General features: G+C 46.7%; 1 protein-coding gene and 2 long non-coding RNA genes across 4 annotated transcripts in view; 2 read left to right on the forward strand and 1 right to left on the reverse strand.

Annotated features, from left to right (window-relative positions):
- Positions 1-23804, reverse strand: part of LOC307224476 — a 516482-nt gene that overhangs the window by 476527 nt on the left and 16151 nt on the right. The window lies entirely within an intron of this gene.
- The window catches only part of GFRA4 (GDNF family receptor alpha 4), a 147069-nt gene that overhangs the window by 11995 nt on the left and 111270 nt on the right, over positions 1-23804 (forward strand). The gene's annotated exons all lie outside the window — the stretch shown is intronic.
- Positions 11633-11983, forward strand: LOC307223822. Its single transcript, XR_013842286.1, has 2 exons — positions 11633-11778; positions 11834-11983. It is a non-coding gene; the product is annotated as an uncharacterized lncRNA (long non-coding RNA).

Genomic DNA, 23804 nt, shown 5'->3' on the forward strand with positions numbered 1-23804 from the left:
CTTTTGTGCAATAGCAGATTGTGATTCCCAGCAACTGGAGCCTTTACACCTCCCTGACACCTCTGTTTGAAAGGATTTCTGGTGCTGCACCCGATGGGAAAGATCTCTGCCTGCCAGAGACCCTGGAGAGCTGCTGACAGTCAGAGTAGACATTACAGGGGTGGAAGAGTCTGGCCTGGTCCAAGGCTGCTTCCAACATCCTTACGACTGCAGAGGTAGAGGAGATAAAGGTGCAGAGACTAACTCATACTAAACTTCACATTCATTTATGAACATTTCAGCGCATCAGGGCTCATTATACACCCAGGAATTACAGGGAGGCTTGATTTGTCATCCTGACTGTCTAATTATTTACAAGTTTTGGCAGCTTCGTTACGAAAAGTGTCTTTAATCTGCCAGCTCAAACATCCATCAAGAGCCAAGTGGAAGACAGCAGAGTGAACTTGGGCTGGAGAGCCCAGGATATAGAGGTAGCATGCATCTTTGGACCAGCTAGCAAACCTCACAGGGTTGTTGAGAGGACCACATAGTAAAATCACCATCTCTCCTGCCCAGAGGTTGTTGCTGGGGTCTTCAGGGAGTGGGGAGCAGCAGTTTAGCCGGTAGAAAATATCATCTTTCCGACTGGCAGTGGGTGGCCTATCCTGTGCAGAGGGGGTCTCTGCTATGGGTGGGGCAATGGAAGATTAGGGATGTGGGAAGAAATTCAGTCCAGTGAACCCACCTGCTTTTCACTTTCTCAAATGGCATGTGAGCCAAAATGTATCCTTCGTTCAAAATTCACACCGCTCCAAATTTGTTGCTGCAGTTACCCAGCTGAGTAACTCCTAGAAAAAAATGCATGCACTGGGATAAAGTGGGCATTTTAAAAAATGCATGTCTTAGGGAAATTAAAACATGCTGAATATTGGTGGGAATCACTTTGCACTTTTGTGCAAAGCTGCATGCCAGTGTATATATATCGAAAGCCAGTTTGATGTGGTGGTTAGAGTGTCGGGCAATGACCTGGGAGACCAGGGTTCGAATCCTGGCTCGACCATGAAGCTCGCTGGGCGACTTTGGCCAGTCAATGCCTCCCAGCCTAATTTCCCTCACAGGGTTGTTGTGAGGATGAAACAAAGAGGGGGAGAACTGTGTGTTATTATATATATATATTATTTATACCTCTCCATTTTCCTTCATAGTGACTCAAGGCTGCATATAGGTAAAAATAAGAGCCTTTTTTTGAATAAAATCACAAACCGAAATGAATTTTAGACTTATAAAATGAGAAACAGAGAGACCGAAATGGATGGATTCTCACTTCCCGAGGTTGAGACCCAGGACCCCCTTAATACAGACCCCCTTCTCTGATCCTGCCCATTTCCTTGATGTCCATTTTGCGGGAAATCAGTAATGGCTCACCCTCAGTGGGAGCCTCTTCTGGCAGCAGCACTTACCACTCCTTATGGAAGCGGCTGACAGAACAGCTGAGCTTTCTTTTGAGTGATTTGGTGGCCTGAGCTTGGCAGACGTCTTTGTTTTGTTTTCCTTCCCTCCATCTCCCCCTGCCTGCTTTGCTTTTCCATCTCCTCATTGACCCCCTGTATGAGGTATTCCAAACTTCAGTGGCGATGGAGGGGGCAGCTGGTCTCTCCTCCTGGGAGATGGAATAAATACCTCTGGCCTCTCTCTTGTCTGGGGGCCAGTGAACCTCCCCTTCCCCTTTTTAATGATGTGCAAGAGGGCAAAACATTTTGCCTGCAAAGGAGAACCTCGCCGAAAACCAGGAAGAAAGAAAACAAGACAGAATTCTTCTTACTTTCCATGTGAGAACAGGGGGTACGTATTTTTTCAGTGCCAGGTGAACAAGAGGCAACGATTTCAGGGATGCGGGGGTTCTCCTTCCCCCACCCATATATTTGCTTTCTGTGTCTACGGCCAGTGAATTCACTGCTGAATCTGGTCGTGGGCACCAAATTTCGATGCTTAGAAATTGCCACTAGTTGTTTCTTAAAAACAACAACACAGAACCATATTTTCTAGGACAGTTAGCCAAATAAATAGATGGCTTCCATTTGATTACAATGGACAGGTGGGGATTTACATGTAATAGATGCAAATTTGGAAAGAATTGCTATAATTTAAATTTTTTAAAAATGCAGTTCAGGGAAGACACCAGGTGGACATCTGTGCTTGCTCGGACTTCTGATCAGGTGCCGCTAACCATTCATGGGCAACCTCGAGGCCCCTCAAGCTCACAATTTTGATGGTTAATGTTTAAGGAGGTACTGATGGCTGCCACGCCATCTTAGTCATCTTTGAAAGAGTGTTAGAGAAATGCATTGAGGGAAAGGTGGCCAATGGCTGTTAGCCACAAGTGCCATGCTCTGCCACCACAGATATGATACGATACAATAATCTTTATTGTCATTGTACCATATAGAACAACGAAATTGAAAATCTACATCAGACATTCAGAAACCAGCAAGCCTGCTATCCCAACTATCCCAGCCTGGTTAGCCCCCCTAAAAACTCTGATACCCCATAATTAAATACAATATACTCCCATAGAGACTACCTTACACTGCGTTTAAAACCAAAATCGCATTTGGATAGAAACTGTTTCTCAGGTGGCTAGTCCTAGTCTTTATAACCCTGGACCTTCTTCCAGAAGGCAGAAGCTGAAAGAGATCATTTCCGGGGTGCGCACTATCCTGCGCTATCTCTGCAGCTTTCTTATGGCACCTGGAAGCATAGATTTGATCCAAGGTGGGAAGAGTGCACCCAGTTATTCTCTCCACAGTCTTTACAAAAGATGGAGGCAGCAATGCTTCTGAATACTGGCTACTGGAAACCTTAGGATGGGAGAGGGCTTCTGTGCTTGGATCCTGTTAGTTGGCTTCCCCTTGGCGCAACTGGTCAGCCACTGTGAGAACAGGAGGCTGGAAAAGATGGGCCACCTTTGTCCTGACCCAGCAGGCTCTTACGTTCTTCAGCCAGACCTGTCCTTCAGACCAGAGGAGACCTTCGAACAGAGGACTGTTCTCTGGAAGCCCTTCAGATCAGAAGCTCTTCTAAATAGTCCCCAAACGCCTCTCCTCCCTCTTCTGCTGAGATCAGAGCTGTGTGGGCACCTGCTTCCTTCAGGTGTGCTGGACCCGGGGGTAACCTGAGCAACGTGGTCCAGGTCCGGTCCTGAATCCAAGGGTTCTGCGAGGAGTCAGTCCAACAGGGCCAAAGCAGGACACGAGGCAGGAAACCAGGCAAGGACAGGTACAGGATCTCAGGCAGGTTCTAGCAAACAGCAACATTGCTCCCGCAACCTGGGGCAGGGTCCGACAGCCCACTCAAAGATCAGAGCAGGATGAATGCTCAATGAACAGATTTCCCAGAAGCCCCTGAAGTTTCATCTTCATGGTTTTAACTGCAACCTTTTCCCTTTCGTCTAATCCCTTTGCCTTTCCCAAAACTCTCACTTTTCTCTCTAGTTCCCCCCTTCCCATCCTAAAGCAATAGAACTAGATGTTTATTTTTCCGAGACTGAGTTTCCACGGGCATCTTTTAACTGAACAAATAGGAATCTGTCTCCGTAAAGTGAGATGTCCCCGTAATTCTTTTTGTGACTACTCAAGTCTTAAGAACATGTCCCCTTATAGTGAAATAGAGACACTGCTATTGAGAAGGCCCAGTTTGCTTAAAAGTAGGAAAAGCTCTTGTCTCATCATGTGTGAATGGATTTGCAGGAACAGAGCATCCCATAAGGGCAGTGGAGGTTGCCCCATTAGGGCATGCATGACAAGGCTTTCAGGCGCACTGAATAGACCAGTGATCCAGTTGCACTGGATCCCCGCCCATCTGGCTGGACTTCCCCAGCCACTCTAGGCAGCTTCCAACAAAATATTAAAATTCAGTAATGCATCAAACATTAAAAGCTTCCCTAAAAGGGGCTGCCTTCAGATGTCTTCTAACAGTCAGGTTTATTTCCTTGACATCTGGTGGGAGGGCTTTCCACAGGCCGGGTGCCACTACCGAGAAGGCCCTCTGCCTGGTTCCCTGTAACTTGGCTTCTCCCAGTGATGGAACCACCAGAAGGCCCTCAGAGCTGGACCTCGGTGTCCGGGTAGAACGATGGGGGTGGAGACGCTCCTTCAGATATACTGGACCGAGGCCGTTTAGGGCTTTAAGGTCAGCACCAACACTTTGAATTGTGCTTGGAAACATACTGGGAGCCAATGTAGGTCTTTCAAGACCGGTGTTATGTGGTCTCGGTGGCCGCTCCCAGTCACCAGTCTAGCTGCCGCATTCTGGATTAGTTGTAGTTTCCAGGTCACCTTCAAAGGTAGCCCCACGTAGAGTGCATTACAGTAGTCCAAGCGGGAGATAACCAGAACATGCACCACTCTGGTGAGACAGTCTGCAGGCAGGTAGGGTCTCAGCCTGTGTACCAGATGGAGCTGGTAGATAGCTGCTCTGGACACAGAATTGACCTGCACCTCCATGGACAGCTGCGAGTCCAAAATGACTCCCAGGCTGCGTACCTGGTCCTTCAGGGGCACAGTTACCACAATCAGGACCAGAGAGTCCTCCATACCTGCCTGCAGACTGTCCCCCAAATACAATACTTCCATCTTCTCAGAATTCAACCTCAATCTGTTAGCTGCCATCCATCCTCCAACCGCCTCCAGACACTCCCACAGGACCTTCACGCCCTTCACTGGTTCTGATTTGAGAGGTAGAGCTCAAGGAGAAGAGGAGACAAGGAAGCCCTGGAAAGAGGTCTCCATTTCTCTCCTTCCTCACTGTGCTGAATGCCGCAGTGGCATTTTGGGGTCCTGCCTCACCAGCTACAGCAGGCATCCTGAAACTCGGCCCTCCAGATATTTTGGGACTACAATTCCCATCATCCCTGACCACTGGTCCTGTTAGCTAGGGATGACGGGAGTTGTAGTCCCAAAAATATCTGGAGGGCTGAGTTTCAGGATGCCTGAGCTACTGTCTGTCGTCAGCCAGCTCCCACCTGCCTGCCCTCTTCCTCCCAAACCAATCCAGGAGGTCCGTGGCTGGCGCTACCATGAGGCAGGGTGAAGCAGCTGCCTCAGGCGGCCAATGCTGAAAGGCAGGTGGGTGGACAGGGCCGTGTGTGCCCCTTAGGCTAGGCTCCTGACCTCAGGGGCAGCGTCCTCTTCTGCTCCATTACCAGTGGCAAAGTAAGAGGCATTCTGCCAGGCTGGTTGCTTTTGTACATCAAATGGCAGGAGGTGCCAACTTGGCCTCGGGCTGCAAATTGCCTTGAGCTACAATTCCCAGAGTGACTTAGCAATCAATTCCTCTGCACAGGGAACTCTGGGAATTTTAGTTCTATGAGGGGAATGGGGTCTCCTATCAACAGCATCCTCAACAAACCACACTTCCCAAGATTGTTTGGGGGGCACTTTCCAGTCGTATAATGGGAACAAAACTACAGTGAGTTGGATCTGCTTGGCATTGGGTTCACCCACTGTTGAGCGTTTGCCCTTTCAATCCCAATGGGCACCAGCCACCACTTCCACCAGAAGAACTACAGAAATGGTCACCTTCTGGTGACTTCTCCTTGTAAACACGATTATGTCAATCAACGTCCCTTTACCTGTAGCTATCCAGCTGTTCTGAACTCCAGCTCCCATCAGCCCCAGCCAGTGTATTCACAGGCCAGAGATGTGATAAGAGTTATCATCAAACCACATCTGGAGCATACCATGTCCTACTTAAGTGCAGGCATTTTGCAACTTTGATTTGATTTTTTTTTTAAAGAAAAGATAAACGAGAAAGGATCTCAAGTCCATTTGTTAGCCACTTTCAAGGGTTTTTTTAAACTGTTTGACGCCGCATAAGCTCCAACACAAAGAGATATATGTGTCTATATTTGCTCAGGCTCCCTATTTTAATCTATAATTTAATAACAAAAGGAGAGGATAGAGAAATATTTCCATTTATTAAATTCTTGGAATGTTGTCCGTGCTACATTTTCTGCTTCTTTTGTAATTCTTTTATGCAGAGAAACAAGCAGCTTAAAATATGCACATAATCAATCTCGTCCCTTTTCTATTTCTCTGGCTGCCTTTAGTTCTTCTTTCCAAGATGTTTTTTTAATTTACATACTTAATGCAAAGACAGCTTACCTTTCTTTCAAAAGGGAGAGGGGGGGAAAGGAGTCTATTGCTGGAACGTCGAGTGGCAAACACACGTGCAATTACTTCACCTGGGCTGCCTCCGTACCCCTGCTGCTTTTGTGTAGGATGGTTTAAGCAGGGACCACGCACGGATCCAGCATCCTAATTAGTGCCAATGGTGCTCCAGTGTGCAATTTTGCAGCAGGATTCACCTTGCAAACCAACACAACCACTTGACTTCAGAAGTGGTTCTACGTGGGTGTCCTGGCCCCCACTCAGACCATGACGACCAAGGCTCTTACTCAAGAGTAAGAGAGTAATCTTTATTGAGGCAAGTAAAGACTACAGGCTCAGCAACAGGAAGTGAGTCAGAGCTCAGACTCGGTGCAGCGTCCCAAGTTGAAGGAATCCAAGATCAGGACAAACAAGTCAATGGAGTTGTCCCAATGAGTTGACACACCAACCTGCCAAGCTTTTCAAGATGTGCTGGGCCTGGGGGTAACCTGAGTAACGTGGTCCAGGTCCGGTCCCGAATCCAAGGGTTTCGCGAGGAGTCAGTCTGACAGGGCCAAGGCAGGAAACCAGGCTAGGTCAGGCACAGGATCACAGGCAGGTACTAGCAAACAGCAACGTTGCTCCTGCAACCTGAGACACGGTCCAGCAGCCTTTTATCTTTGTTGGGGTAGTGGCCGGTCCTGATCCCCCGGTGACTCACCTCCCTGTCTCGCCCAAAGGTGAGCACTCCTCCTGCGACTACTCAGGTCTCTCCTTCTCTCAGACCTCAGTCTCTGCAGCTCGAGAGACGTCGGTGGGTTACTAGACCCAGAGGCCGCCTCAGCCTCCCCTGACCCAACTGGTAGTGGAGCAGCTGTAAGTGATGGCCCTGCTGAAGGCAACGAGGTCATCCACGCATCTGGAGCCAGGGCAGGCTTAGGCCCCTGACTCGGCCCAGCTGGTGTTTGTTGCAGGGGAATCTGTGCAGACTAGGGCTCTTCAGAATCAGGCCCCAGACTTGGTTCAGCTGCCGCCTGAGGCAAAGGATCCGGTGCGGACTGAGACTCCTCTGGCTCCGAGTCCGAGCCATCACACAAGGAAAGGCAAGGTGAGCTTATTCACAAGACTCTAGTGCCTTGCAAGAATGTCAAGTATGCAGATGCACACTGCAACAGGGACAGTGGCTATGTTCTGGGTCCTGGGTCACCAGGTTGTGCACTCCCCTTCTGACTCTGGTTCCTCCACCACCGGTGGTTGGTTGTTGTCCTCCCAGATTCCACTAAAGTTCTTCTCTCCCCAGGAGGGGAGAGAGGACGGGGGAATCCTGCTTCCCCTTCCAGAGCATACATATCCTGGGAGTGAAAAATGCCTATTTTCTCCACCCTCTTTTCCCCAGTCTCAGCCTGCCCTGCCCCCATTTCACTCTCCTCATCCATCTCCACCAGTCAGTCCATACCTGGTACCCCAGGAATGTCTCAGGGCACATGATACTTGGCTTTCTTCCTTTGCCGTGCTATCTCTGGCTTTTTGAAGGGCAAGGACATTCCATTTCTCTCTGTCTCAGTCTCTGACTCACTCTCTCCTGGGGATGTAAGGAGGCAGCCATTTTTGTCCCATAATCACAATCAGTGTTCACCGCAACCAGCACTGTTTCCATTCCACCACTGCCTGGCTTCCTCATTGTTCACCTCACCATTGACTATGGCAATAATAATAATAATAATAATAATAATAATAATAATAATAATAATTTATACCCCGCCCTCCAGGGTATAATTATATCCCCGGGCTCAGGGTGGCTAACACCAAATATAAAATACAGTTAAAAAACAGCAATTCATTAAAATACAGCTTAAAATGCAGTCTCGTTTTACTGGTAGCCCATAAATCAAGACCACAAGGGGAGGAAACATCAAATATTCACCAGGGCCAGCTATCCATGCTGGTCCTACATGGGCCAGCAAAAGGGCCGAGGTAAAATTTATATGCAGAATCCCATATAAGGGGTTCCATCAAAAAGAAGAAGAAAGGGGGGGTCAGACTGAGTCCAGACCAAAGGCCAGGCAGAACAACTCTGTCTTGCAGGCCCTGCAGAAAGATGTAAATTCCTGCAGGGCCATGGTCTCCCGTGACAGAGCGTTCCACCAGGTCAGGGCCAGTGCTGAAAACGCCTTGGCCCTGGTTGAGGCCAATCTAACCTCCTTGAAGCCTGGGACCTCCAAAATGTTGTTATTTATGGACCGTAAGGTCCTCTGCAGGGCATACCAGGAGAGGCGGTCCCATAGGTACGAGGGTCCTAGGCCACATAGGGCTTTAAAGGTCAAAACCAGCACCTTAAACCTGACCCTGTACTCCACTGGAAGCCAGTGCAGCTGGTAAAGGACTGGATGAATGTGATCACGCGGCGAAGACCCCATAAGAAGCCTGGCCGCGGCATTCTGTACCCATTGGAGTTTCTGGGTCAGCTTCAAGGGCAGCCCCACGTAGAGCGAGTTACAGTAATCAAGCCTGGAGGTGACCGTCGCATGGATCCCTGTGGCCAGATCAGGGCTAGAAAGGTAAGGGACCAACTGCTTGATACGGCGAAGATGGAAAAATGTCGCCTAACGTCATCCATTATGTGTCACACGCCGTCTTCAATTTCAACAAAACAAATGCGGAAAATGTCGCAATTATAATGTTTGCAGACATTAGCAAAGACCACTCGTATTCACTTGCGAGGTTTCCATTCCTGGCTTCTGTCGAGCCTGCAAATTGCGGCAATTTCTGCTCCCATTCCCACTTCTGATGGGCTTCTCCAACCCACCCACTCCCTCCACACACAGAGACACAAACGGCTTGTCACAATGATGGACATTTTACAAGTCGCAAATGACGAGAGCACAGAACAATCAAAACACTCTCTGGCATCAGTTACTTGCTGCATATCTTGCCCAAATCCCCAGAGGTGACCTTTTCAGCATTGTTCTAATCCCCCCCAGCTGCCTCCCCATAGAGTGAGCCCCCCCCCCCATTTTCATTTTCTTTGGAAGTAAATGCATGACCTCAACACAGGCTAAGTATCTGCGTTACTGAGACATCCAGTCTAAGGGGAACAGGGCTAACAATCAGATACAGTTTTCCTTTCTGCAGCCGCAGTTTCAGTCTCCAACCGCAGGGAACCAAATCCACACTTAATCTCAAACCGAGATCTCCCCTGAAACCTTAGCCGCCCCTCCAGCTGGGACAGATTGTCACGGGGTGCCCAAAAACACACATTCCCAAGGTTCTGGTGGGATTCTGCTTCAGGAGAGAAGCAGGGCATTTCCCCATTTTTCCCACTGCCTAAGAGGAAAGTTGTAGCAGGGGAGGGTTTGACAAAGAGCGGTTGAAAAGCTTGGGGCCATTTTATGTAGAGAGGGTTTTCTCTGCGTCTTCATCAGGTTTGTGCTGGAGGTTTTTAAGCAGAGGTTGGATATAAAATAAGAATAAAGATAAGGATAAGAATAAGAATAAGAATTAATTATTTATACCCCGCCCATCTGGCTGAGTTTCCCCAGCCACTCTTGGCGCCTTCCAACCGAATATTAAAAACAATACAGCATCAGACATTAAAAACTTCCCTAAACAGGGCTGCCGTCAGTTGTCTTTTAAAAGTAAAATACAGTGGTACCTCAGGTACCACATACACTTCAGGTTACAGACTCCACTAACTCAGAAGTAGTGCTGCAGGTTAAGAACTTTGATTCAGGATGAGAACAGAAATCGTGCTCTGGCGGCGCGGTGGCAGCAGGAGGCCCCATTAGCTAACATGGTGCTTCAGGTTAAGAACAGTTTCAGGTTAAGAACAGACCTCCGGAACAAATTAAGTACTTAACCCGAGGTACCACTGTAGTTGTTTATTGCCTTGACATCTGCTGGGAGCACATTCAACAGGGAGGGCGCCACCACCGAGAAGGCCCTCAATCTGGTTCACTGTAACCTCACTTCTCGCAGCAAGGGAACCGCCAGAAGACCCTTGGAGCTGGGCCTCAGTGTATACCTCCTTCAGGTATACTGGACCAAGGCCGTTTAGGGCTTTAAGGTCAGCACCAACACTTTGAATTGTGCTCGGAAACATACTGGGAGCCAATGTAGGTCTTTCAAGACTGGTGTTATGTGGTCCTGGCGGCCGCTCTCAGTCACCAGTCTACCTGCCGCATTCTGGATTAATTGCAGTTTCCAGGTCACCTTCAAAGGTAGCCCCACGTAGAGCGCATTGCTGTAGTCCAAGCGGGAGATAACCAGAGCATGCACCACTCTGGCGAGACAGTCTGCGGGCAGGAAAGGAGCTGGTAGATAGCTGCTCTGGACACAGAATTAACCTGCGCCTCCATGAGTCCAAAATGACTCCCAGGCTGCGCATCTGGTCCTTCAGGGACACAGTTACCCCATTCAGGGTCAGGGTCAGGATCAGGATGACTGCCTGTCGGGGGTTATTTGGTTTTGATTCCTCCATTGCAAGAGTTTGGGCCAGATGATCCTTGACGGTCCCTTTCAACTCCAGAATTCTATGATTCTTTATTTTAAATCCTGGGAACTTTGTCCCTGTAGTAAGAACCGTTTGTAAGAAGGAAACCTGCCACAAACAGCGGGTTAGGTGGAATCCTGTCTCTAGTCTTCCAACTCATCGGTATCGGTCTGTTGGCCACCATTAGGTCACATAAAACCTATTTTCATTGTCACTTTCCAGGCAATATGTATATAGTTCAAAAGAATACTTTGCAAACCTTCCCCTTTGAAGGAGCAGCAGTGCTATCCGCAGGTGCATTTGGAGACGGAGATGGTTTCACCCGCCATGTCCGGCCAGCTGGCTCTGGTGTTAAGTTTGAGCTCAATTCCTTCACCGAAGTATCTGGGAAGCAAATGCAGCAATGGGTAGAATCAGCACGTTTGCCGAGAAAATTAGATTCACTTTTGATCCTGGCTAGTTTCCAACCGCGGCAGCACTTGAAGGCACATCTCAATTAACTGAATCAGTTTTTATTTGAGACGGTTGCTAGCCAGGAATATCCTCGCAGTCTCCTCTCGCCTGTCCTCTCCTATCCCTTTTGTCTTTGCTCCTCACTCACACAAATGCGGGAAATTCGTTAAACGGACGGCTTTATTCTGGCACTTGACACGGGTCTCACAATTCAATCCCAGAATCAAAGTAATGGCTTTGGAGAGCCAGGATGGAGGTACCACAGATCTTGAGCCACCAGACACACATACACACACACACACACCACGTCTGCCATGGAGCAGTTCGAAGAAGTGAAACCTTTCACTCCTGGTCACTTGAGACTTGGAATGGCACAACCCACCTCCCTAGCTCGGCCCAAAATTCAGCAGAGGAGATTCTGACTAAGCATTCAGAAGAACCTTTCGGCTAGAAGAGCTGTTTGGTAGTGAAATGGACTCCCCTGTAAGGTGGCGGACTCTCCTTCCTTGGAGGTTTTTAAGCAGAGGTTGGGTGGCCGTCTGCCGTGGATGATTTAGCTGAGTGTTATGTACTGAGCTGAATCCTAGAACAGTAGGATCCAGAATGCAGCAGTCTGATTGGTCCGCAGGAGCCACCCAGTCCAGCTCCAGGTGGAAGTGAATCAGTGACCTGATTGGCCTGCAGGAGCAGCCAATCAGGCTCCTGGATGAAGTGAATCAGCAACCTGATTGGCCTGCAGGAGCAGCCAATCAGGCTTATGGAGGAGGTGAATCCGAAACCTGATTGGCCTACAGGAGCAGCCCAGAATTAGCCAATCACGTGAGGCCCATTGTGTAAATAATGTATATATAGCTAGACGTTTTAGGGAAAGTTTCATTCATTGCTACTATGAGCTGAATAAAGAGGATGAAATTCACACTCGGCTCCAAGTGTATTTTACTGAGATTCTTGCATTGCAGGGGGTTGGGCTAGACGGCCCTTGTGTTTTTGTCACACGTGTCTAGTTTGTCAGAAGCTTTTGCTGTTCCTTGAAGCAGCAGAGAAGCAACTCTCATACTCAGTCACCAAATCTGTGTCCTGGATCCCAGGGGAGGATGAAGAACTTGAATCTGGAGTACTGTCCCCCCCCCCCAGATCTTCAATTCTCAAATCAGTGGGGTGCAGTGGAACCTTGGTTTTCAAACATCTCAGCTGCTGAACGTTTCAGAAGCCGAACGCTGAAAACCTGGAAGTGAATGTTTCCATTTTCAAACACGCCTCGGAAGTCGAACGGCTTCTGAGGCGCGTTTTTCAATTTCCACCATTCACTTTGCCGACAGACCTTTGATCCTCAGTTTTCAAACGTTTTGGAAGTCCAATGGACTTCTGGAACAGATTATGTTCGAAAACCGAGGTTCCACTGTACAAAGGCAAAAGCGGTTCGCTTGCATGGCTAAGAAAGCTAAGACTTTGATCCAACAATTGACTCGCTCCCTCCTGCACTTGGGGTCCCATTGCACACCTCACTCTGCCCAGTGCAAGGACCAGTGCAAGAGCCAGTGTGGTGTAGTGGTTAAGAGCGGTAGTCTGCTAATCTGGGGAACCGGGTTCGCGTCTCCGCTCCTCCACATGCAGCTGCTGGGTGACCTTGGGCCAGTCACACTTCTCTGAAGTCTCTCAGCCCCACTCACCTCACAGAGTGTTTGTTGTGGGGGAGGAAGGGAAAGGAGAATGTTAGCCGCTTTGAGACTTCTGAAGGGGAGTGAAAGGCGGGATATCAAATCCAAACTCTTCTTCTTCTTCTTCTTCTCCGTATATTCTGTGCTTCCATTAGGCTGTGAAGACTGTTGTCATTTCCCTGCGTTTTGACTCGTGATGCCCTGGTGGTTTATACTGATAGATATTTCTCTCTAAGTGTGTGTGATCCTGTCAACGCTGTTCTCTTTTTTTATCCTTGCATTTTAATTTTTGATGTTATTTTTTTTATTGCCAGACACCTTAGGGGCCTCCAAACAGAAAGGAGGCCTGTCAATTTTTAAGCACATAATTAAATAAATAGCGGCGCAAAGAGCCTGTGTACTAGGCATGCATCCCAAAGGAACAAATCTTTTGCTTTTTCAAAAAGTATAACCATTAGACCTTCTTAGTGCTACAGGGAGACCGATGATGCCCCATCCCTTGACTGGTGAAGAATCGCTCCTGCAATTTCTCCCCTTTTCCCTCCTCATTCCATTTTCCTTTTGTGTCAGGCCAATGATTTCCTGAGCAGAAACTCAGGGACTTCCTTATCTTTTAATATCTGCACACTGCTTAGAAAACATTAAGCTCCTTATGTGTGGCGAACGTGATGATCAGGAAGATGGTGACAATTGCATCAGTCATGTGATTTTTATTTATGTACTTACGTGTTTGTTTATTGTGATTCTTTCCTCTGAGGAACTCAAAGGTGGGGGGACATAATTGTCCTCGTCCCCATTTTATCCTTGCAAATACTCTGCAAGGCAGGTTAGGCTGAGAGTAAGTGACTGGTACCAGGTCACCCATTGAACTTCAAAGCTAAGCAGGTATTTGAACCTGGACACGGGTGGCGCTGTGGGTTAAACCACTGAGCCTAGGACTTGCCGATCAGAAGGTTGGCAGTTCGAGTCCCCATGACGGGGTGAGCTCCCGTTGCTCGGTCCCTGCTCCTGCCAACCTAGTAGCTCGAAAGCACGTTAAAGTGCAAGTAGATAAATAGGTACCGCTCCGGCGGGGAAGGTAAACGGTGTTTCTGTGCGTTGCTCTGGTTCGCCAGAAGTGGCTTAGTCATGCTAGCCACATGACCCAGAAGCTGTACTCCGGCTCCCTCGGCCAATAAAGTGAGATAAGCACCACAACCCCAGAGTTGGCCACGACTGGACCTAATGGTCAGGGGTCCCTTTACCTTTACCTCCTAGACCCTAATCCAACACTATGCCATACTTTTAATAATAATAATAATAATAATAATAATAATAATAATAATAATAATATATTATTTATACCCCGCCCATCTGGCTGAGTTTGCCCAGCCACTCTGGGCAGCTCCCAACAGAATATTAAAATACAATAATCTTGTTGTTGTTTAGTCGTTTAGTCGTGTCCGACTCTTCGTGACCCCATGGACCAGAGAACGCCAGGCACTCCTGTCTTCCACTGCCCCCCGCAGCTTGGTCAGACTCATGCTGGTAACCTCGAAAAAACTATCCAACCATCTCGTCCTCTGTCGCCCCCTTCTCCTTGTGCCCTCCATCTTTCCCAACATCAGGGTCTTTTCCAAGGAGTCTTCTCTTCTCATGAGGTGGCCAAAGTACTGGAGCCTCAGCTTCACAATCTGTCCTTCCAGTGAGCACTCAGGGCTGATTTCCTTCAGAATGGAGAGGTTTGATCTTCTTGCAGTTCATGGGACTCTCAAGAGTCTCCTCCAGCACCATAATTCAAAAGCATCAATTCTTCGGCGATCAGCCTTCTTTATGGTCCAGCTCTCACTTCCATACATCACTACTGGGAAAACCATAGCTTTAACTATACGGACCTTTGTTGGCAAGGTGATGTCTCTACTTCTCAAGATGCTGTCTAGGCCTGTCATTGCCCTTCTCCCAAGAAGCAGGCGTCTTTTAATTTCGTGGCTGCTGTCACCATCTGCAGTGATCATGGAGCCCAAGAAAGTAAAATCTCTCACTGCCTCCATTTCTTCCCCTTCTATTTGCCAGGAGGTGATGGGACCAGTAGCCATGATCTTCGTTTTTTTGATGTTGAGCTTCAAACCATATTTTGCACTCTCCTCTTTCACCCTCAATAAAAGGTTCTTTAATTCCTCCTCACTTTCTGCCATCAAGGTTGTGTCATCTGCATATCTTCCGGCAATCTTAATTCCGGCTAGGGATTCATCCAGCCCAGCCTTTCGCATGATGAATTCTGCATATAAGTTAAATAAGCAGGGAGACAAAATGCAGCCTTGTCGTACTCCTTTCCCAATTTTGAACCAATCAGTTGTTCCATATTAAACATTAAAAGCTTCCCTAAACAGGGCCTCCTTCAGTTGTCTCTTAAAAGTAAAATAGATGTTTATTGCCTTGACATCTTCTGGGAGCACGTTCAACAGGGCGGGCGCCACCACTGAGAAGGCCCTCTGCCTGGTTCCCTGTAACCTCACTTCTCGTAGAGAGGGAACCGCCAGAAGGCCCTCGGAGCTGGACCTCAGGGTCCGGGCTGAACAATATGGGTGGAGATGCTCCTTCAGGTATACAGGACCGAGGCCTGTTGCTCCTGTGTTGAACATTCACCCATTTTGCTTTGCAGGGGCAACAATAGCGCTTGATGAGAGGAGTAAAATTTTGCCCAGACTGCCCAGTCACTCTGCATCTCTTTTGCTGCCTATTTGCTGCCATGCTAACCCCAAACTTCCTGCTTCTTGGGTATCATGGAATCATAGAATTGGAAGGGGTCCCGGGGTTCATCTAGTCCAACCCCCTGCTATGCATGCTTAAGCATCCATGGCAGAGGGCCATCCAGTCGCTGCTTAAAAACCTTCAAGGAAGGAGAGTCCACAATCTCCCGAGGGTGTCCCTTACACCATAGAACAGCTCTTACTGCTAGAAAGTTCTTCCTGATATTTAGTTGGAATCCCCTTTCTTGTAACTTTATAGATAGATAGATAGATAGATAGATAGATAGATAGATAGATAGATAGATAAGTTTTTTAACATATCATTTTCAACAGTAATTAAACATACTTTTACATCTTATTCAATTTTTTTGACTTCCATCAATCCTGTCTGAAAATTTTCCATTCTAATCTTTCAGTATGCATTTCTTATCTTCAGTATGCATTTCAGACTCATAACCAATATCTCTATCCTTTTCTACTTTGTAACACTTTGTATATTTCTCCTTACAAAACTTCTTGTAGTCCTACTAGCGTAATTTGTTGATTCCAGTTGCTCTTCAAATAATTCATATACTTCTTCCAATCTTCTGTAAATCTCTGGTCCCGCAGGTTTCGAATCCTTCCTGTCATTTTGTCCAATTCTGCATAGTCCATTAATTTCGTCTGCCATTCTTCTTTCGTCAGAATTTCTTCTTGTTTCCATTTCTGGGCTAACAATACTCTTGCCGCAGTTGTTGCATATAAAAACAATTTAACATCTTGCCTATTAATGTCCTGACCTATAATACCAAGTAAAAATGCTTATGGTTTTTTTAAAAAAATGTATATTTCAACATCTTTTTCATCACATTATATATCATTTCCCAGAAGTTCTTTACTTTTTTACATTCCCACCACATATGATAAAATGTTCCTTCTTTTTCTTTACATTTCCAACATTTATTATTTGTCTTATAAAGGTAAAGGGACCCCTGACCATTATATCAAGTCATGGCCGACTCTGGGGTTGAGGCGCTCATCTTGCTTTATTGGCTGAGGGAGCTGGCGTACAGCTTCCGGGTCACGAGGCCAGCATGACTAAGCCGCTTCTGGCGAACCAGAGCAGCGCATGGAAACGCCGTTTACCTTCCTGCCGGAGTGGTATCTATTTATCTACTTGCACTTTGACGTGCTTTAGAACTGCTAGGTTGGCACGAGCAATGGGAGCAGCAATGTGGGGCATTCCGGGATCAAATCAGAAACAGCTTCTGTAAATCCAGGGCTGTCCCAGGAAAATAGGGACACTTTACCCTGACATATGCATATATTTATTTATTTATTTAATAATATTTATTAGCTTTTCAACAAGAAAAAAGTTACAAAAATGGTAAAAAGAAAATACAAAAAATACAAACACCAGAAAAGAAAAAAAGAAAAAAGAATAAAAACAGTTAAAAATAGATCCCTCTTTCTGTTGTCTTACCACTCATTTACTTATTTTCATGACTTCCTCACACCTCCCTTTTTTGTATTCCAGTTAATAGTTAGTTCAGCAAATCCATACCCTCTTTGTTTACTCTTAGTTCTTTATCTTCACATATTATAACTTCAAATTTTCATCTAATATCAGTCCAATTTTACATATTCCTATTTTGCCTTATTGCTAAAACCACTTCATTTCATTCCAACATCATTAACATTCAATAATTTTACAGTGTTTCTGTAAATAATCTTTAAATTTCTTCCAGTCTTCTTCCACCAACTCTTCTCCCTGGTCTCGGATTCCGATACCCTGGCATATGCATATTTGCACATGTGGCTTGACTGTAGCGCTGCACTGCAAAATTCAGAAAAACACGAATTTCAAATCACGCCTCTTTTTCAGTCTGCAAATCATTTGGGAAACTGGGAACTAGGTTTGGTTCAGCTTTAAATGCAACCCGCATCAAACCTCCCAGTGCCTCAGTTTTACTGGGAGACAACTTCTCCCTCCTTGAGCTGTTTCAGTTTACCTCACCGTCAAACAGCCTGTACTCCTCCATATTTTAAAGAAAGTTGTGCCTGTAAGAGTCTTGGCTATGGTTCTATCTGAGTGTGGTTACCTAGCAACAGGAAAGGACTTTTATTCAGGATGACCAGACAGAAAGGAGCCCAAGTCTGGACTCCTGAGTCTTTGGCAGGTGTGCAGAAAAATGGTTTCAGCAGCTGCAGAATGTCCTGCAGGGTTTTAGGGGAAAAGATGCTTTGATCAAAACACTCTCTTATTTTGCATTATTATAATTTTAAACATATGAACTCTTCTATCGACTTTGTCCCTCTTATCTCAGGCCTGGCTCCCGGTGAAGCGGTCAACTTGTCCCCACGATGCGTCAGCTCAGACTGAACTCACAAGCCACTGGCTGCTGCTCCACACAAAACATTTCACTGCCACATAGAAAACTAGCGCCTCAGGGGAGATGGCTCAACCTTGCCTTTGTCCTGACATGCTAGCTCACTAGGGGAAGGGAGCTGGTGACGAGAAACAAAGGCAGCTGATTTATGGCGGAGGCGATCAGTTTGTCTGTCTATCTCTACACTGGCTGCAGTTCTCTGGGGTTTCAAGGTTGCTTCTTGGAGATCTCCAAGAATTGGGACTTTTTGGCTGCCAAGCAGGGGCCCCCACACTGAGCAAAAACCCTTGTTCCTTTTTGGTTTGCAGCAGAGCCAATCGGGTGCTTTTTATAGTGCTGCAATTCAGAGGTGGCCACTGTGGTGAGAACAAAGCCTCTGGCCAGATATAGATTAAAATATAGCAAGGTCATTGTTTTCCCTCTGAAATAAACAAAAAATCTGCCCTTATTCCCTTATGGGGGACACAAGAGCCCTTACAGAGTCCTTTGTAGGTTCTCCATCGGTTGGAGAAAATAACAGAGGCCAACCAGAGAATATTGGGAAGCAAAGCAGCTAGTAAGCCTGATCTTTATTGAACTGTTGCAACAGGGTGCTCCCCTCACACGCAGGAAAGGAGGAGGACCCCGAACAAAGGTGTGTCCGCCCTTATATAAACATTTTAAATTGCCCGTGCTGGAGTCCAAGACCACCCCCAGAAACATCGTACATACATCACAGAAAGGGGTGTAGCTCAAGACCATCCCCCAGGTACATCATACCTACATCACAGAAAAGGCGGTCTACAACAGAAATCTGAGTGCGTTGCTTACCTCCTGTCTGGCAGGTTACCTGTTAATGGTCACTTGATTGGATAACCTGGGGAGCCTGGCCAGTCTTTTGTAATGGCAAATACTTAGTTCCTGAGCCAGGTAACAGACTCACCCTATTCACACACAGACATACCCTTAAGACAGGATTTGTGAAGGAAAAGACAATGGGGAGGCTTTTCAATTTCCTTCAACCTTGCAGAGAAAACATTTGGTCAATTTGGGAGTCGAAATGGTTTCAGGGCTGTTTTCTTGTGCTGCTTCAGACATGTGGTACATTTATGAACTTTTATTATATATATAAGGCCTTAATTTTTTTTATTTCACTTCAGTGGCATCATGACTAGTAGCCAACATGGCTATGCTGCCTCCACAGATGGATTGAGCAATTCTTCTGAAAACTAGTTGCTGGAATACACAAGAGTTTCTCTCGCACTCAGTTCCTGCTAGTGGCACCTAGTCGGCCAGAGAGAGAACATGATTCCGGATAAATGGGCAGTTGGCCTGATCCCGCAAGGTCTACTGATATTCTTATGCCCTCTTAACTTCGGCGATGCGTTGCCCCAGCCAGTGCAAGCTGGCCTTAGCTTTTATAGGATTTCCTGCAGTTCCATCCAGCTGGTTTGGGAGATAACACATCAAAACACGGTATTTCATAAGAAATACAAACTTTCTGGCAGCAAGAGCTGTTTGACAGCAGAATGGTCTCTGTCAGGAGGTTGTGGAATCTCCTGCTCAGAGGTACTTTTTGTTCCATTTCTTTAATTTTCACTTTTCAATTTCATTTCATTTTCATTTCATTTTCAACTTTTACAAAATCATTGCACCTTCAATTTACCTTCCCTTTGACCTTCCTCCCCTCCCTTCAGCGGTTATTTATTTCACATCTTTTTATTACTGCCTAACCAATTCAAATACATTTATAAATTTTCCTTTATCCTTCCCTCAGCTATTCTTCACCGCACATGTTTATATCAATCCTGCTGTTTTAATTTGTTTACAATGTGTCCTCAAGTAATCCATAAATTTTCCCCATTCTATTTTAAAAAATCTCTCTTCTTGAATTCTTATTCTTCCGGTGAGTTTCGCCATTTCTGCGTATTCCTTCCTTGGAAGTTTTTAAGCCACCTGCCGTGGGTGGTTTAGTTGAGATTCCTGCATTTCAGGGGCTTAGATTAGAGGACCCCAGGTAATTATGAAATAACAGGATAGTGACAGGAAAGATATGGACTGGAGCCACCATCGTGCAGACCGCCCCTTCCCAAATTAGTGATGGGAACTTTCTGGGGGTGCGCACAGAGCTGCCTTCTCCAAGAAATAGTGTTCAGTTGTGGAAGGAGGCGTCAGTAAGAGCCAAAGGACAAAATACTTAAATGGAGGGGGTGCACCACAGAACCAGTACGTTGGGGAGGTTGTACAGTGGTACCTCGGGTTAAGAACTCAATTCATTCCGGAGGTCCGTTCTTAACCTGTTCTTAAACTGAAGCACCACTTTAGCTAATGGGGCCTCCCACTGCCGCTGCACGTTTTCTGTTCTCATCCTGAAGCAAAGTTCTTAACCCGAGGTACTATTTCTGTGTTAGCGGAGTCTGTAACCTGAAGCATCTGTAACCTGAAGCATCTGTAACCCGAGGTACCACTGTATTATTATTATTATTATTATTATTATTATTATTATTATTATACCCCGCCCATTTGGCTGGGTTTCTCCAGCCACTCTGGGCACCTCCCAACAAAATATGATGATGATGATGATGATGATAAAACATCAAACATTAAAAACTTCCCTAAACAGGGCTGCCTTCAGATGTCTTTTAAAAGTCAGATAGTTGTTTATTTCCTTGACATTTGATGGGAGGGCGTTCTGCAGGGAGGGCGCCACTACCAAGAAGGCCCTCTGCCTGGTTCCCTGTAACTTGGCTTTTCGCAGTGAGGGAACCGCCAGAAGGCCCTCGGAGCTGGACCTCAGTGTCCGGGCAGAACGATGGGGGTGGAGATGCTCCTTCAGATATACTGGACTGAGGCCGCTTAGGGCTTTAAAGGTCAGCACCAACACTTTGAATTGTGCTCAAAAACGTACTGGGAGCCAATGTAGGACCTACATGCCATATTGGCCTGAATATACGCCACACCCAAATATAAGCCGCACCTTAAAAATTGGGGGGGGGGGTTAGAAAAAATACCCTTCCTCGCTGCTCCTGGCTGCAAAGTGGGCAGGGGGAGAGTTGCACTGCATTGCCAGCAGCCTTCCCCCTTCCTTGCTATCCCCCTTCCTGGCCTTGGGGGAGAGGATGGGGGGCTACGCATGTGGTGGACACCGCTTTGCCGTGCTCCTGGCGCTGTTTGCTTCACGCTCCTGGCTGCGTACCGCAAGGTTACGAATATAAGCCGCACTTTGACTTTTCACGGTCGGAATTGGAGGGGGCAGGAATGTGGCTTATATTCAGGTCAATGCGGTATAAGGAGCAAGGAAGTGAACTTCATCCTTCTTTGGCAAGGATCGCATGACCACCACATGTAGTGCACCTTGAGATAAGTGTTAATTCAAGAATAGAATAGAATAGAATAGAATAGAATAGAATAGAATAGAATAGAATAGAATTTTGTTGTTGTTTAGTCGTTTAGTCGTGTCCGACTCTTCATGACCCCATGGACCAGAGCCCACCAGGCACTCCTGTCTTCCACGGCCTCCCGCAGTTTGGTCAAACTCATGCTGGTAGCTTCGAGAACACTGCCCAACCATCTTGTCCTCTGTCATCCCCTTCTCCTTGTGCCCTCCATCTTTCCCAACATCAGGGTCTTTTCCAGGGAGTTTTCTCTTCTCATGAGGTGGCCAAAGTACTGGAGCCTCAGCTTCAGGATCTGTCCTTCCAGTGAGCACTCAGGGCTGATTTCCTTCAGAATGGAGAGGTTTGATCTCCTTGCAGTCCATGGGACTCTCAAGAGTCTCCTCCAGCACCATAATTCAAAAACATTAATTCTTCGGCGATCAGCCTTCTTTATGGTCCAGCTCTCACTTCCATACATCACTAGAATAGAAAAGAATTTATTATTTATACCCCGCCCATCTGGCTGGGTTTCCCCAGCCACTCTGGATGGCTTCCAACAGAGTATTAAAATACAGTGGTCTGTTAAACATTAAAAGCTTCCCTGAACAGGGCTGCCTTCAGATGTCTTCTAAAAGTCTGGTAGTTGTTCTTCTCTTTGACATCCGATGGGAGGGCATTCCACGCAGTGGGTGCCACTACCGAGAAGGCCCTCTGGCTGGTTCCCTGTAACTTGGCTTCTCGCAGCAAGGGAACCGCCAAATGGCCCTCGGAGCTGGACCTCAGTGTCTGGGCAGAATGATGGGGGTGGAGACGCTCCTTCAGGTATACTGGACTGAAGCCGAGAAGAACATCAGCACCCAATAGCGGAATGCAATCTGCCCTTTTCACCTTCGGGTCGCTAAGTCCCCCTCCAGACCTAAGCGAACCCAGATCATCTTTTCAAGCCATTGATGGTCAGCCGGCCAAAGGCTCTCACAGGGCAGCTGCACATTGGCTGAAGCTGTATTGCTCTCTGACCCCTTGCATCAAAGGTCGGGTTCTGCGAACTTGGGATAAATCCCAGTGGCAGCCCATTTGCATACTGGGCGGGGGGCGGCAGGGATATACTCTATTGAAGCAGCTCAGCTTAAAATAATTACTTCGTCCTTCTCTCGGGGCTGCATTCATCTTGCAAAACGCTGGGGCCCCCCAAAGCTACACCACCTATTCAGTAGCTTAAGAGAATTGCTCATTCTTCTGACTTATGAGCTTAGCACTTTTTTCCACCGTGAAATTAATTTAAGATGGGAATGGGGGGTGGGAGGGAGGGAGGAGAAAGCATGCATATATATATATATATATATATATATATATATATATATATATATGGCCTTTTCATTAACTATACCATTCATGCATATCATTCACGGGCCCCCACATTCCTTCTGTCTGAAGGAATGTTCCTCAAGAATCCGTGGAACATATTTTATTTTATTCTATTTTTTAGAAAGGTATTGTTGAGGAGAAAGAAAATGCCTCAGTAGAAGGGGAAATCATTCTAAGACGACGGAAGACACTTTCAGAGTATTTGAGAGAGAATTGTGTCCTGGGAATTGCACATTGGTTAATTCTGAAATCAATGGGGCGGGGGGGGAGATAAGTTTTTAGTCTTCACTTACGCATTGCCGCCCCCAGACAATGATTTGCATGACATTTACATATGTGAATCTGTCCATTTTGGGTTCTCTCACTTTCTCATTTTCCCCAATCTTAAGTTCGGTTCCGCATCAGCGAATGCCCTCATGAAAATTCATTGGTGTGTTATTTGGGGTTTCCCCTAATATACACATTTTTGTATGTGATTTTCTCTAATATGCGTATTCCGCAAGCACTTTCCCTAATGAAAAGGACGTGGGTGTGTTGTGTTTCACCAACAGTTGCGTTTTCAGGCTGGCTTTTGACTAGCAGGTGGATTTCGGTGCACATTTTCAGGTTGGCAAAAGCATTCCAAACGCATGTAAATGTCAAAGGTTGATCAGTTTCCATCCTGTCCTTTCAGCCTAAAGGAGCCCAGTTAGCTAACAACAAACTAGTAAAAGAAATGCAATTAAAATGAAATGAAAACATATCAAAACATGTAGTGTAATGAGTATTGAAGTAGGACCTGGGAGAGCCGAATTCAAATCCCCACTCAGACACAAAGCTCACTGGGTGACTTGGGCCAGTCACTGCCTCTTAGCATGACCTACCTCACAGGGTCGTTGTGAGGGTAAAATGAGGAGGAGAGAACCATGTACATACATACATACATACATACATACATACATACATACATACATACATAAAAAGGTAAAGGGACCCCTGACCATTAGGTCCAGTCATGACTGACTCTGGGGTTGCGGTGCTCATCTCGCTTTACTGGCCGAGGGAGCCAGCTTCCGAGTCATGTGGCCAGCATGACTAAGCTGCTTCTGGCGAACCAGAGCAGCGCACAGAAACGCCGTTTACCTTCCCACCGGAGCGGTACCTATTTATCTACTTGCACTTTGACGTGTTTTCAAACTGCTAGGTTGGCAGGAGCAGGGACCAAGCAATGGGATCTCACCCCGTCGCGGGGATTCGAACCGCTGACCTTCTGATTGGCAA

Source organism: Podarcis cretensis (assembly GCF_951804945.1).
Source record: "Podarcis cretensis genome assembly, chromosome: 9".
Taxonomy (NCBI): Eukaryota; Metazoa; Chordata; class Lepidosauria; order Squamata; family Lacertidae; genus Podarcis; species Podarcis cretensis.